A 12,420-nucleotide genomic window follows, 5' to 3' on the forward strand; every position below is an offset into this window, starting at 1 on the left:
AGGTACTCCTGGCTTCAGGACTGGTGCTTTATTCACTGCACCATCTAGCCACCCCATGGATACCACATTTTAAAAATCATTAATTGAAAGTTTAGAATGGATTGACCAGGCTGTTAAAGACTCTCAAGTTCATGCCCCATAAGAATCAGTTGATGGAACTGGAGGTTTTAGCCTTTTATGGCTCTCTTGATTCTATTCAGCTTTCATCTTTTCATCAGCAATGTCTTTAAGTCCTCTATTGCATTAGTCTTTTTCCCCCAAAATGATTATACTCAATTTCTTGGGTATGATTTTAGATTATAAAACTAGATCCTTTGTCTTCTGAAATATATTCTTTGTCTTCTGAAATATATTCTAAGTCCTCTGCTTTTTTAAAAAAGAGATGGCTGCTAAATTGTATGATTCTGGTTCCTAGGCATTTGAAATCTTTCTTTCTGGTTGCATGTAGTATTTTTTCTTTGATCTGGGAGTTCTGGATTTTGCTGCAATATTCCTGGGAATTTTCATTTTGGTGTTTCTTTTAAGAGGTGACTGGCAGATTCCTTCAATTTCCATTTTCCCCTTAGATTATAAAATATCAGGATAACTTTCTTTTGTGATTAGCTGCAATAGGATGACTAGGTTCTTTTTTGATTCATGGCTTTCAAAAAGTCCAATGATTTTTAAATTATTTTCTCTTCATTTGTTTTCTGGGTCAACTGTTTTTCTTGAGATAGTTCAAGTTTTCTATCTTTCTTTTTGGGCTTTGTTTTATTATTTCTTGATATTTCAGATTCATTATTTCCCATATGACCAATTCTAATTTTCAAAGAGGAATTATTTTTCATTAGATTTTCTTTACAAAAAGTTTTATACTTTTTAGGGAGCAGCTGGGTGGCACAGTGGATAGCACACCAGCCCTGTAGTCAGGAGCACCTGAATTCAAATCCGGCCTCACTCAATAATTACCTAGCTGTGGGGCCTTGGGAAAGCCTCTTAACCCCATTGCCTTTCAAAAACTAAACAAACAAAAAAAAAGTTTTATACTCTAATTCTAAGTTTTTAATTTTTTTGTCTTTCTTCCCTAGATTTTGCTTGCTTTTCACTCTTTCCTCTACTGCTCAAGTGTTTTTTTAAATAAATTTTTATTTTTTTTCTCTTCTAGTAATTCTCATTGGACTTATATACCAGTTGCACTTTTATTAGTATTTTATTTGTTTTTCAATTACATAAAGAGTAGTTTTTAATAAGGTTTTGAATTTTATGATTTTCCCCCCACCTTCCCTTCACCTGCCCCAGGCCCCCACAGAAGGCAGTCTGATAATCTTTACATTGTTTCCATGCTATACATTGATTGAAATTGAATGTATTGAGAGAGAAATCATATCCTTGAGGAGAAAATAAAGTGTTAAACATAGCAAAATTATGTAGTACACAGGGCACTTTTTAAAAAAATTGAAGGCAGTAAGACTTTGATCTTTATTTAAACTCAACATTTTTTTTTTGCAAGGCAAATGGGGTTAAGTAGCTTGCCCAAGGCCACACAGCTAGGTAATTATTAAGTGTCTGGGACCGCATTTGAACCCGGGTACTCCTGACTCCAGGGCCGGTGCTTTATCCACTGTGCCACCTAGCTGCCCCTTAAACTCAACAGTTCTTTCTCTGGATACAGGTGGTTTTCTCTATCACAGACACACTAAAATTGTCCCTTATTATTGGCCTGATAGAATGAGCAAGTCCATTAAGGTTGATCATCACCCCCATGTTGCTGTTAGGGTATACAATGTTCTTCTGGTTCTGCTCATCTTGCTCAACATCAGTTCATGCAAGTCTTTCCAGGCTTCTCTGAAATCCCATCCCTCTTGGTTTCTAATAGAACAATAGTGTTCCATAACAAACATATACCACAATTTTTCTGCCCTTATCCAACTGAAGGACGTTCACTTGGTTTCTGATTCTCTGCTACCACAAACAGGGCTGCTATGAATATTTTTATACAAGTGATGTTTTTACCCTTTCTCATAATCTCTTCAGGGTATAGACCCAGTAGTGGTATTGCTGGATCAAGGGGGATGCACATATTTATTGCCCTTTGGGCATAAATCCAGATTGCTCTCCAGAAAGGTTGGATGAGTTCATAGCTCCAACCAACTGATTAGAGGAGTAGACACTATATTAGTGTACCAGATTTCCCATATTCCTTCCAATATTATTATCCTTTCTATAGTCATATTGGCCAGTCTGAGAGGTGTGAAGTGGTACATCAGAAATGCTTTAATTTGCATTTCTCTAATAAGTAGTGATTTAGAACAATTTTTCATATGACTATGGATTGCTTTGATTTCCTCATCTGTAAATTGTCTTTGCACAGTCTTTATCAATTGTGAATTGAGGAATGTCTTATTTTTTAAATTTGGCTTAGTTCTCTGTATATTTTAGAAATTAGTCCTTTGTCAGAAATATTAGTTGTAAAAATTGTTTCCCAATTTACTACATTTCTTTTGATCATGTTTATAGTGGTTTTGTCTATGCAAAAGCTCTTTTTCTTTTAAGATTTTTCAAGGCAATGGGGTTAAGTGGCTTGCCCAATACCACACGGCTACGTAATTGTTAAGTGTCTGAGGTTGGATTGGAACCCAGGTACTCCTCACTCCAAGGCTGGTGCTCTAACCACTGCGCCACCTAGCTGCCCATGTGCAAAAGCTTTTAAATTTAATGTAAACAAAATTATCTAGTTTGCTTTTAATGGTGTTCTCTATCTCTTCCTTGGTCATAACCTGCTTCCCTTTCCATAGATATGACTGGAAAACTATTACTTGATCTCCTAGTTTGCCTATATTGTTTTTTATTATGTCTATGTATCCAATTTGATCTTATCTTGGTATAGGCTGTGAGGTATTAGTCTAATCCAAGTTTCTACCATAGTAACTTCTAATTTTCCCAACAGTTTTTATTGAAGAGAGAGTTTTTATCCCCAAAACTGGATGCTCTGGGTTTATCAAACAGCAGATTATTATAATCATTTCCTGCTATTGCACCCAGTCTGTTCCACTGACCCATCACTCTGATTCTTAGACAATACCAGACAAGTTTTGATGACTGATGCTTTATAATATAATTTTAGATCTGGTAAGGCTAAACCACTTTCTTTTGCACTTTTTCCTCCATTAAGTCCCTGGAAAATCTTGACTTTTTGTTTCTCCAATGAATTTAGTAACATTTTTTTCTAGCTCGTTAAAGTAATTTTTGGAAGTCTGATTGGAAAGACACTAAATAGTTTAATTTAGGTGGAATTGTCATTTTTATTACATTAGCTCTACCTATCCATGAATTGATATTTGCCCAGTTATTTAAATCTGATTTTACTTGTGTGAAAAATGTTTTATAGTTGTTTTCATAGAGTTTCTGAGTCTGCCTTAGCACGTAGATTTCCAAGTATTTTATAATTGTCTGAAATTACTTTAAATGGAATTCCTCTTTCTAGCTCTTGCTGTTGTATCTTGCTAGTAATATGTAGAAATGTTGAGGATTTATGTGGGTTTATTTTATATCCTGCTTCTTTGCTAAGTTGCTAATTGTTACTAGTAGTTTTTAGATGATTTTTTTTAGGATTTTCCAGGTATACCATCATGACATATGTAGAGTGAGAGTTTTGTTTCCTCCTTCCCAATTTTCTAATTCCTTCAATTTCTTTCTTTTTTTTTTTTAGGTTTTTGCAAGGCAAACGGGGTTAAGTGGCTTGCCCAAGGCCACACAGCTAGGTAATTATTAAGTGTCTGAGACCGGATTTGAACCCAGGTACTCCTGACTCCAGGGCCGGTGCTTTATCCACTACACCACCTAGCTGCCCCCAATTTCTTTTTCTTCTCTTATTACTTACTGAAGCTAACATTTCTAATACAATATGAAATAGCAGGGGTGATAATGGGCATCCTTGTTTCACCCCTGATCTTATTGGGAATGCCTCTAGCCTATCCTCATTGCATATAATGCTTGTTGATAGTTTCAGATACAGCTTATCATTCTAAGGAACGATGCATTTATTCCTATGTTCTCTAGTGTTTTTAGTAGGAATGGATCCTGTATTTTGTCAAAGACTTTTTCAGAATCTATTGAGATAATCATGATTTCTGTTACACTTGTTACTGATATAGTCAATTGTACTAACAGTTTTCCTAATATTGAACCAACCCTGCATTCCTGGGATAAATCCTGCTTGGTATAGTGTATTATCCTAGTGAAACTTGCTGTAATTGCTTTACTAAAATTTTATTTAAGATTTTTGCATGCATATTCATTAGGGAAATTGGTCTATAATTTTCTTTCTGTTTTGACTCTTCCTGGTTTAGGTATCAGCACCATAATGGTGTCATAGGAGAGTTAGGTAGAGTTCTGTCTTCACCTATTTTTCCAAAGAGTTTATATAGAATTGGAACCAATCTTAAATGCTTGATAAAATTCATTTGGGAATCCATCTGGCCCTGGAGATTTTTTCTTAAGGAAGTCAGTGATAGCTTGTTGAATTTCTTTTTTCTGAGATAGGATTATTTAAGTATTTAATTTCCTCTTCATTTAATCTAGACAACTTATATTTTTATAATTCATCCATTACTCTTAGATTATCAAATCTATTGGCAGTTAGGCAAAATAATTCTGAATTATTATTTTAATTTCCTCCTTATTAGTGGCGAGTTCACCTTTTTCATTTATGATACTAGTAATTTAGTTTTCTTTCTTTTTGTAAATTATCCAAAGGTTTATCAATTTTATTGATTTTTTCATAAAACTAATGTTTGGTTTTATTTAATAGTTTTTCTTGCTCTCAATTTATTAATTTCTCCTTTAAGTTTTAGAATTTCTAATTTGGTATTTAATTGAGGGCTTTTGATTTGTTCTTTAATTTTTTTAGTTGCATGTTTAGTTCAGTGATTTCCTCTTTATTTTATTCATGTAAGCATTTAAAGATATAATAAATCTCCTAACAACTGCCTAGGCTGTATCCCATAAATTTTGGTTTATTGTCATTATCTATGATCTAGGATGAAATTCTATCTATAATATGTTGTTTGATCCATTCATTCTTTAAATTGAGGTTATTTAGTTTCCAATTAGTTTTAAGTCTGTCTCTCCATGGCCCATTATTGCATGGGATTTTTATTGCATTACATCTGAGAAGGAAATATTCACTCTTTTTCTGAAATTTGATAAGGTTTTTATGCCCTAGTACATGGTGGATTTTTTAAGTGTCATGTATTGCAGAGAAAAAAGTATAATCCTTTTTATCACCATTCAATTTTCTCCAAAGGTCTATCATGTCTAGGTTTCCTAACATTCTATTTACCTGCTTAACTTCCTTTCTGTTTTTTTTAATGGTTAGATTTATCCAAATCTGGGAGAGGGGAGGTTGAGATCTCCCACCAGTAGAGTTTTGCTGTCTCGGTCTTCCTGTAACTCATTCAGCTTCTCCTCTAAAAATACACCATATATGCATACATATTTAGTATGGAAATTGCTTCATTATCTATGTTACCATTTTTCTTTTTATTGTAAATTTTTTTTATTTTTGTATAAATGATATTTTATACATTACTAAGATATGCTTGTTTAAGAGTAAACATAATAGCCCTCCCCCCCAAAAAAATATAGACCCCCTCATGAGCAATAAAGAGGAAAAAAATAAAAATAAAAAAATTTTTTAAAATATGCATCAGGCTGTGTTCCAACACCACCAGCTCTGTCACAGGTAGATCACATTCTTTATAATAAGTCCATAACAAAAGCTACTTCCATATTTTTCTACCATTGCCATTAATGATCACAACTCCCTCCATTCTTACCTCTGTACTACCATGTACTATTATTTTCCTCTCTTTTCACTGTCTTAAATGTGCTGTAGGGTAGTTGAGTGGTGCAACAGACTGATCACCAGCCCTGGGGCCAAGCAGTCCCAAAGCCCACATACCACCCCTAAGGCCCAGCAACCACCTGGCCCTGTGGTCACGGACGGGTCATCCAATCCCAACCCCTTGCAAGAAGGAAAAAAAGAAAATGTGTTACACCTGACCACTCTGCCCCACGGTCCACCCTCTCCTCCATCACTCATGTCCTCCCCCTCCTTCCCCTGTCCCCCTCCTCTACTTTTTTACTCTAGATGTCTATATCCCATTGAGTATATATGCTGTTTCCACTCTGAGTCACCTCTGATGGGAACAAAGTTTCCCCCATTCCCCATCACCTTCCCCACTTCCATATCATTGCAACAATAAAAAAAAATCTTACTATATGAAATATCTTCGCCTATTCCACCTCTCCTTTCTCTTACTCCCAGTACATTTCCCTTTTAGCCATTGAGTCCATTTTTACAATATATTATAGCTTCAAATTCAGCTCTTTCCTGTGCTTCATCTATAAAAGCTCCTTCTACCTGCTCTATTAAATGAGAAGTTTCATGTGAGTATTATCAGAATCATTGTTCTATACAGGAATACATGAAGTTCATCAAGTCCCTGATATTTTACCCTTCTCTACCCTCTCTATGCTTCACCTGAGTCCTATATTTGAAGATCAAGCTTTCTGTTCAGTTCTGGTTGTTTCAACAGGAACAAATGAAATGCCCATTTCCCCCCTTTTTTTGCTAGGTTGTTTTGCTGGGTAGTTGATTCTTGGTTGCATTCCGAGCTCTTTTGCCTTCCAGAATATGATATTCAAAGCCCTACAAACCCTTAATATAGTTGGTGCTAAGTCCTGTGTGATCCTAATTGCAGCTCCACGATATTTGAACTGTGTCCTTCTGGCTGCTTGTAATATTTTCTCTTTGACTTGGGAGTTCTGGAACTTGGCTATAATTCCTGGGGGCTGGGTTTTTTTTTTTTTGGCTCTCTTTCCAGGGGAGATCAGTGAATTCTCTCAATTTCTATTTTGCCCTCTGCTTCAAGGATATCTGGCAATTTTCTTATAGGAATTCTTTAAAAATGATGTCAAGGCTCTTTTCCTGATCATGACTTTCAGGTATCCCAATAATTTTTAAATAATCTTTCCCAAATCTGTTTTCCAGATCCATTGTTTTTCCAATGAGATGTTTCACATTTTCTTCTAATTTTTCATTCTTTTGGTGTTGAAGTATTGTTTTGACCTCTCAAAGTTAACAGCTTCCTTTAGCTCCATTCTACAACTGAAGGATTTGTTTTCCTCAGAGAGCTTTCTTATCTCTTTTTCCATTTGGCCAATTCTGCTTTGTAAAGCATTCTCCTCAATAACTTTTTGAATTGTTTTATCCATTTGACTTATGCTGGTTTTCAACATGTTATTTTCTTCAGCATTTTTTTGGATCTCCTTGACTAAGCTGCTGACTTCTTTTTCATGTTTTTCCTGCATCTCTCTCATTTCATTTCCCAATTTTTCTTCTACCTCCCTTACTTGTTTTTCAAAATCCTTTGAATTCTATCATAGCCTGAGCCCAATTTCTGTTTTTCCGGCTTGTACTTCCTCATCTTCAGATTGAGTATTTTGATCCTTCTTGGGATCATAGACAATGTATTTTCTCAATGATGTTCCTTTTTTCTGTTTACTCATTTCCCCAGCCTGTGCCTGGTTTTGGGGTGCTTCCTGAGCTTTTGAGCATTATTGGGACACCCCCCCCCCCAAGGATCTCAGTGTGTAAAGCTCTGACTTCCCTCCTGGTCTGTGAATGACCACAGTGTACCTCTCTGCCACAGGTCTGAGGTGGGTGGGTGGGGCTGCTGTTCTATGGGGGGGCCTAGACTGTGATCAGCATCTGAATGTGGTCAGAGACCCAAGAGTCCCGTTCCAGGTACAGAGGACAGACCTCAGAAGTCTCTCCACTCCTCTACCTTTGGTAGGCTGAGCACTCAAGGCTCAGTTGCCTGAGGGCTCCTGATTACAGGCTCCACCTGCTTGTTTCCTGGATCTGGGCTGCCATGGCTGCTTCACTGAGTGCCCTGAAGCTCTCACTCCAGCAGAGGTCCCCCCACTTATCTTCCAAGTTGTGCCTGGTGCTCCCCGGGATATAGGTTAGGAAACTGCCCCTGCTGCTGTGAGCAGAGCCTTTCCACTGTTTTCCAGGTTACCATGGTCTGGGGAATTGCCTCACTGGAACCCCCTGTAAGTTCTCTCTCTCTTGAAAATTTAGTTAGTCATAATTTTATGAGTTTTGAAATATTAGAGAGAGAACACCTAAGAGAGGCTCTTCTGTTGCCATCTTGGCTCTGCCCTATGATACCCTTTTAAAAGGATATAGTTTTCTTCCTTATCTCTCTCTCTTTTTTAAGTTTTTGCAAGGCAATGGGGTTAAGTGGCTTGCCCAAGGCCACACAGTTAGGTAATTATTAAGTGTCTGAGGCTGGATTTGAACTCAGGTACTCCTGACTCCAAGGCCAGTGCTCTATCCACTGTACAACCTAGCCGCCCCTTCCTTATCTCTTTTAATGAGGATCTATTTTTGCAGCTGCTTTGTCTAAGGATTGCTACCTCTGCCTTTTTCACTTCGGATGAAGCAAAATATATTCTGCTGTAACCTTCTATATTTACTCCATAAATATCTCTCTGCTTCAAGTGAGTTTATTGTAAGCATCATATTATAGGTTTCTGGTTTTTAATTCACTCTACTATTCACTTATGTTTTATGGGGTGAGTTCATCCCATTTACATCCAAAGTTATAATCACTAACTCTTTATTGCCCTTCATGCTATCTTCCCTCTGTTTGTATTTTTTCCATTTATCCATATTCCCCAGTATTTATCCACCCTCTCCCCAATCTTTCCCCTTTCCCTTTGCCTGTCTTCCTTCTCTTCCATTAGTTCCTCCTTTCCTTCCCCTCCCCCTTTTGCCTTTTAATATTTGAGAAGTAGTATAAGTTTCTTAACTGAGTGTATGTTAATCCTTCTTTGAGCCAAATGTGATGAAAGATTCAGGCCATTCTCATCTCCTCCCTTCTTCCCCTCTATTGCAATAAGTCCTTTGCACCTCTTCATGTAATGTGATTTATCTCATTTAATCCCCTCCATCCTCCTGTCTTTTTAGCATTCCCCCCTTTTGAAGAAGATCTTGTTTTTAAATCATTCTATCAGAGTCACAGACAAGTCATGAGTGTTCATTATGTCTGGCTAAGTATGTTCTAACAGAGTTACAGTTCTCTAAAGTCATGAGAATCTTTCTCCCAGGTGGGGATATAGCCAGTTTCATCTTATTGGACAGCAGTTTTTTCCTTTCCTCTTTTTTACTTTTTCACGTGTCTCTTGAGTTTCCTATTCAAAGTACAAATTTTCTATTTAGCTGTTTTTTTTGTTTTGTTTTGTTTTTTTAGTTTTTTGCAAGGCAATGGGGTTAAGCAGCTTGCCCAAGGCCACACAGCTAGGTAATTATTAAGAATCTGAGGCCGGATTTAAACTCAGGTACTCCTGACTCCAAGGCCAGTGCTCTATCCACTGTGCCACCTAGCTGCCCCATCTCTGGTCTTTTCATCAGAAAAATTTGGAATTTTGTTAAATGTCCATCTTTTCCATTGGAAGAAAAGGCTCAGTTTTGCAGAATAGTAAATTCTTGGCTGCATTCCAAGCTCCCTTGCTCTCTGGAATATCATATTCCAGGTCCTTCAATCTCTTAATGTTGATGCAGCCAGGTACTGTGAAATCTTTACTGAGTTCCTTGGTATCTAAATTGTTTCTTTCTGGCTGCTTGCAGGATTTTCTCTTTTATCTGATAATTCTGGAATTTGGCCACAGTATTCCTTGGTATTTTCATTTTGGGGGTCCCTTTCAGGAGGGGATCGATGTATTCTTTCAATAACTATTTTGCCCTCTGGTTCCATGATATCAGGGCAATTTTCCTTCAAAAGATCCTGAAATATTGAATCCAGGCTATTTTTTATCCTCAATATATTCAAGAAGCCCAATGATTATGAAGTTGTCTCTTCTGGATCTATTCTCTAGGTCTAGTTTTGCTGATGAGGTATTTTATGTTTTCTTCTATTTTGTTCTTTTGGTTTGGTTTAACAGATTCTTGTTGCCTCAGGAAGTCACTGTTTCCATGGATTCCATTCTTTTCATTCTTTTTTTTTAGAGAAGAATTTTCTTCATTTACCTTTTGCAACTCCATTTCCAACGGTCATAACTATTTTTGAAGTTTTCCATTTGCCCAACTGTGGTTTTGTGAGGATTATTTTCTTTTTGCACTTGTCCAAATGTATTTTTCCAATGATTTGTTTTCTTGTTGCAAGGTTAAGTTCTCTCTTGGGTTTCTTTTCAGAATTTTTCCAATTGATTTTTAAACTCCTTCCTAAACTCTTCTAAGAAGTCTTTCTAGGGCAGCTAGGTGGCACAGTGAATAGAGAACTGGCCTTGGAGTCAGGAGTACCTGGGTTCAAATCCAACCTCAGACACTTAATAATTACCTAGTCGTGTGGCTTTGGGCAAGCCACTTAGCTGCATTGCCTTGAAAAATCCAAAAATAAATTAAAAAAATAAATAAATAAAAGTCTTTCTAGGCTGGAGACCAATTCATATTCTCCTCACAAGTTCTAGCTCTAAGATAGGGTCTCTGCCTTTGAGTACTCCCCCCCTCCACTGGCCTTTCTTCATTTTCCTAGGATCTTGTGTTGGGGAGGGGCTGGTTCACAGACCTTTGGTTTTGAGGTCCTAAAAGGCTTTGCTCACAGAGTTTAGTAACTCCAAGTGGGCAGGCCAATAGGGAGTGAGGGAGTGCTAGAAGCTTTCTCTAGAGTGTCCCTGACCTTGATTTGTGGCCCACTCCCTAGTCCTGGGGCGGGGTGGGGCAGGGAGCAGCAGGGTCTGAATTATCCTTGAACAATGTATGCTGCCCTCAGATTACATCATTAATCTCCTTATTATTCACTCTGTGATGGGAGAGATCTGCTGCTCAGACCTAAGCCTGGTGGGGGTGGGTTGGGTTGTTACTGTGTTTGTTCCTGAAAGAGTTCCTTTTTCCCACAGGGATGGGGGGAGCACTAAATTGAAAAATAAGGGGCCAGCAACTCTGGTCTTCCAGGCCAGCAGAGCTGACCAGATTGTTGTGCAACTGCTGGGCTGCAGCTCTCCCACCTGCTGCGCTGGAACTTTTCCTCCAACTCACTGGACCGCTCCTGTCCACTCACAAAGCCAAAGCTTCCAAAGCTGTTCACAGGTTAGAATGGGGTCTCATCCTACCACCCCTGCATTGGCTCTTGACTCCCAGCTCACCCATGCTCCCCTGAGACAGACCTTGTTGGTAGATGTTCTTTGTTTTTTCTGGATTTTGTGGATCTGAATTCTGTTAAGAGGCTCGATTCATATTAGTTCTGAGAGAAATCCAGGAGACATTAGGACAGTGCCTGGCTTCTCTCCACCATCTTGGCTGTTAGTCCTCAGTTGCATTTTAATTTGAGGCTTTATTTGAAAAAGTTTTTCAAGGCATTCTTTTCTTCTGTGTTTGTGTCTTGGGCTTCCCTAGCACCATAATAATTATATTTTTGAGTTCTTTTTTTTGTTTGATCGTTCTAGTCTCCTTCTTGACTTTGGACTTTATATTAATACTGGGCTACATAAATGCTGGCTCTGTACACTTCTGAAGAGGATGTTTGGCCTGAATTTCTGTCTTTTTATGTCCAACTGTTATTTTCACAGCTCTATATGAGGTCACCAAGTTTTCAATGTTTTCAAAGTCATGTGATCTACTGCTCTGATCTGAGTTCTACAAATTCCTGACCCAAGTTTGAATCTCTCAGTGTTTCTTTCTTTCTTTCTTTTTTTTTAGGTTTTTTGTTTTTTGGGGTTTTTTGCAAGGCAATGGAGTTAAGTGGCTTGCCAAGGCCACACAGCTAGGTAATTATTAAGTGTCTGAGGCCAGATTTGAACTCAGGTACTCCTGACTCCAGGGCCGGTACTCTATCCACTGTGCCATCTAGCCGCCCCTCAGTGTGTTCCTTGTTGGAAGTTTCAGCAGACTGTTACTTCTCTCAGTCAATGTCAGCCCAATGTAAAGCTCTGCAAATTCAAAACATCTGAACTCTGGTACTCCTTTGGTCTAGGACCTTTTTCTTTTGAGCTTCTATTCACTTGTACAGTATTCTTGGGCAGCTGAGTGGCACATTGGATAGAGTTCAGGGTCAAAAATAAGAACTTCTTAAGTTCAGATCTGACACTAACTAGCTGGGTGAACCTGAGCAAGTCACTTAATCCTGTTTGCCTCAGTTTTCTCTCCCATTAAATGAGATGGAGAAGAAAATGGCAAACAACTCCAGTAACTTTATGAAGAAACCTGCAAACAGGTTATAAAGAGTAAAAAAACCAACTTAAAAGACTTAAACAACAACATGGCATTCCTGGCTACTAGCTCTAAACCATACTGACTTCACCCAAGGGTTTAAATAGATAGATGTACTTTGACTTATTTTGTCTAGAATCATGCTTCTATCTCATATCCTAGCT

General features: G+C 37.9%; 1 protein-coding gene across 1 annotated transcript in view; it reads right to left on the minus strand.

Moving 5' to 3' along the window:
- The window catches only part of RAB3GAP2 (RAB3 GTPase activating non-catalytic protein subunit 2), an 85,465-nt gene that overhangs the window by 48,348 nt on the left and 24,697 nt on the right, over window positions 1-12,420 (minus strand). The gene's annotated exons all lie outside the window — the stretch shown is intronic.

Source organism: Macrotis lagotis, chromosome 2 (genome assembly GCF_037893015.1).
Source record: "Macrotis lagotis isolate mMagLag1 chromosome 2, bilby.v1.9.chrom.fasta, whole genome shotgun sequence".
Taxonomy (NCBI): Eukaryota; Metazoa; Chordata; class Mammalia; order Peramelemorphia; family Peramelidae; genus Macrotis; species Macrotis lagotis.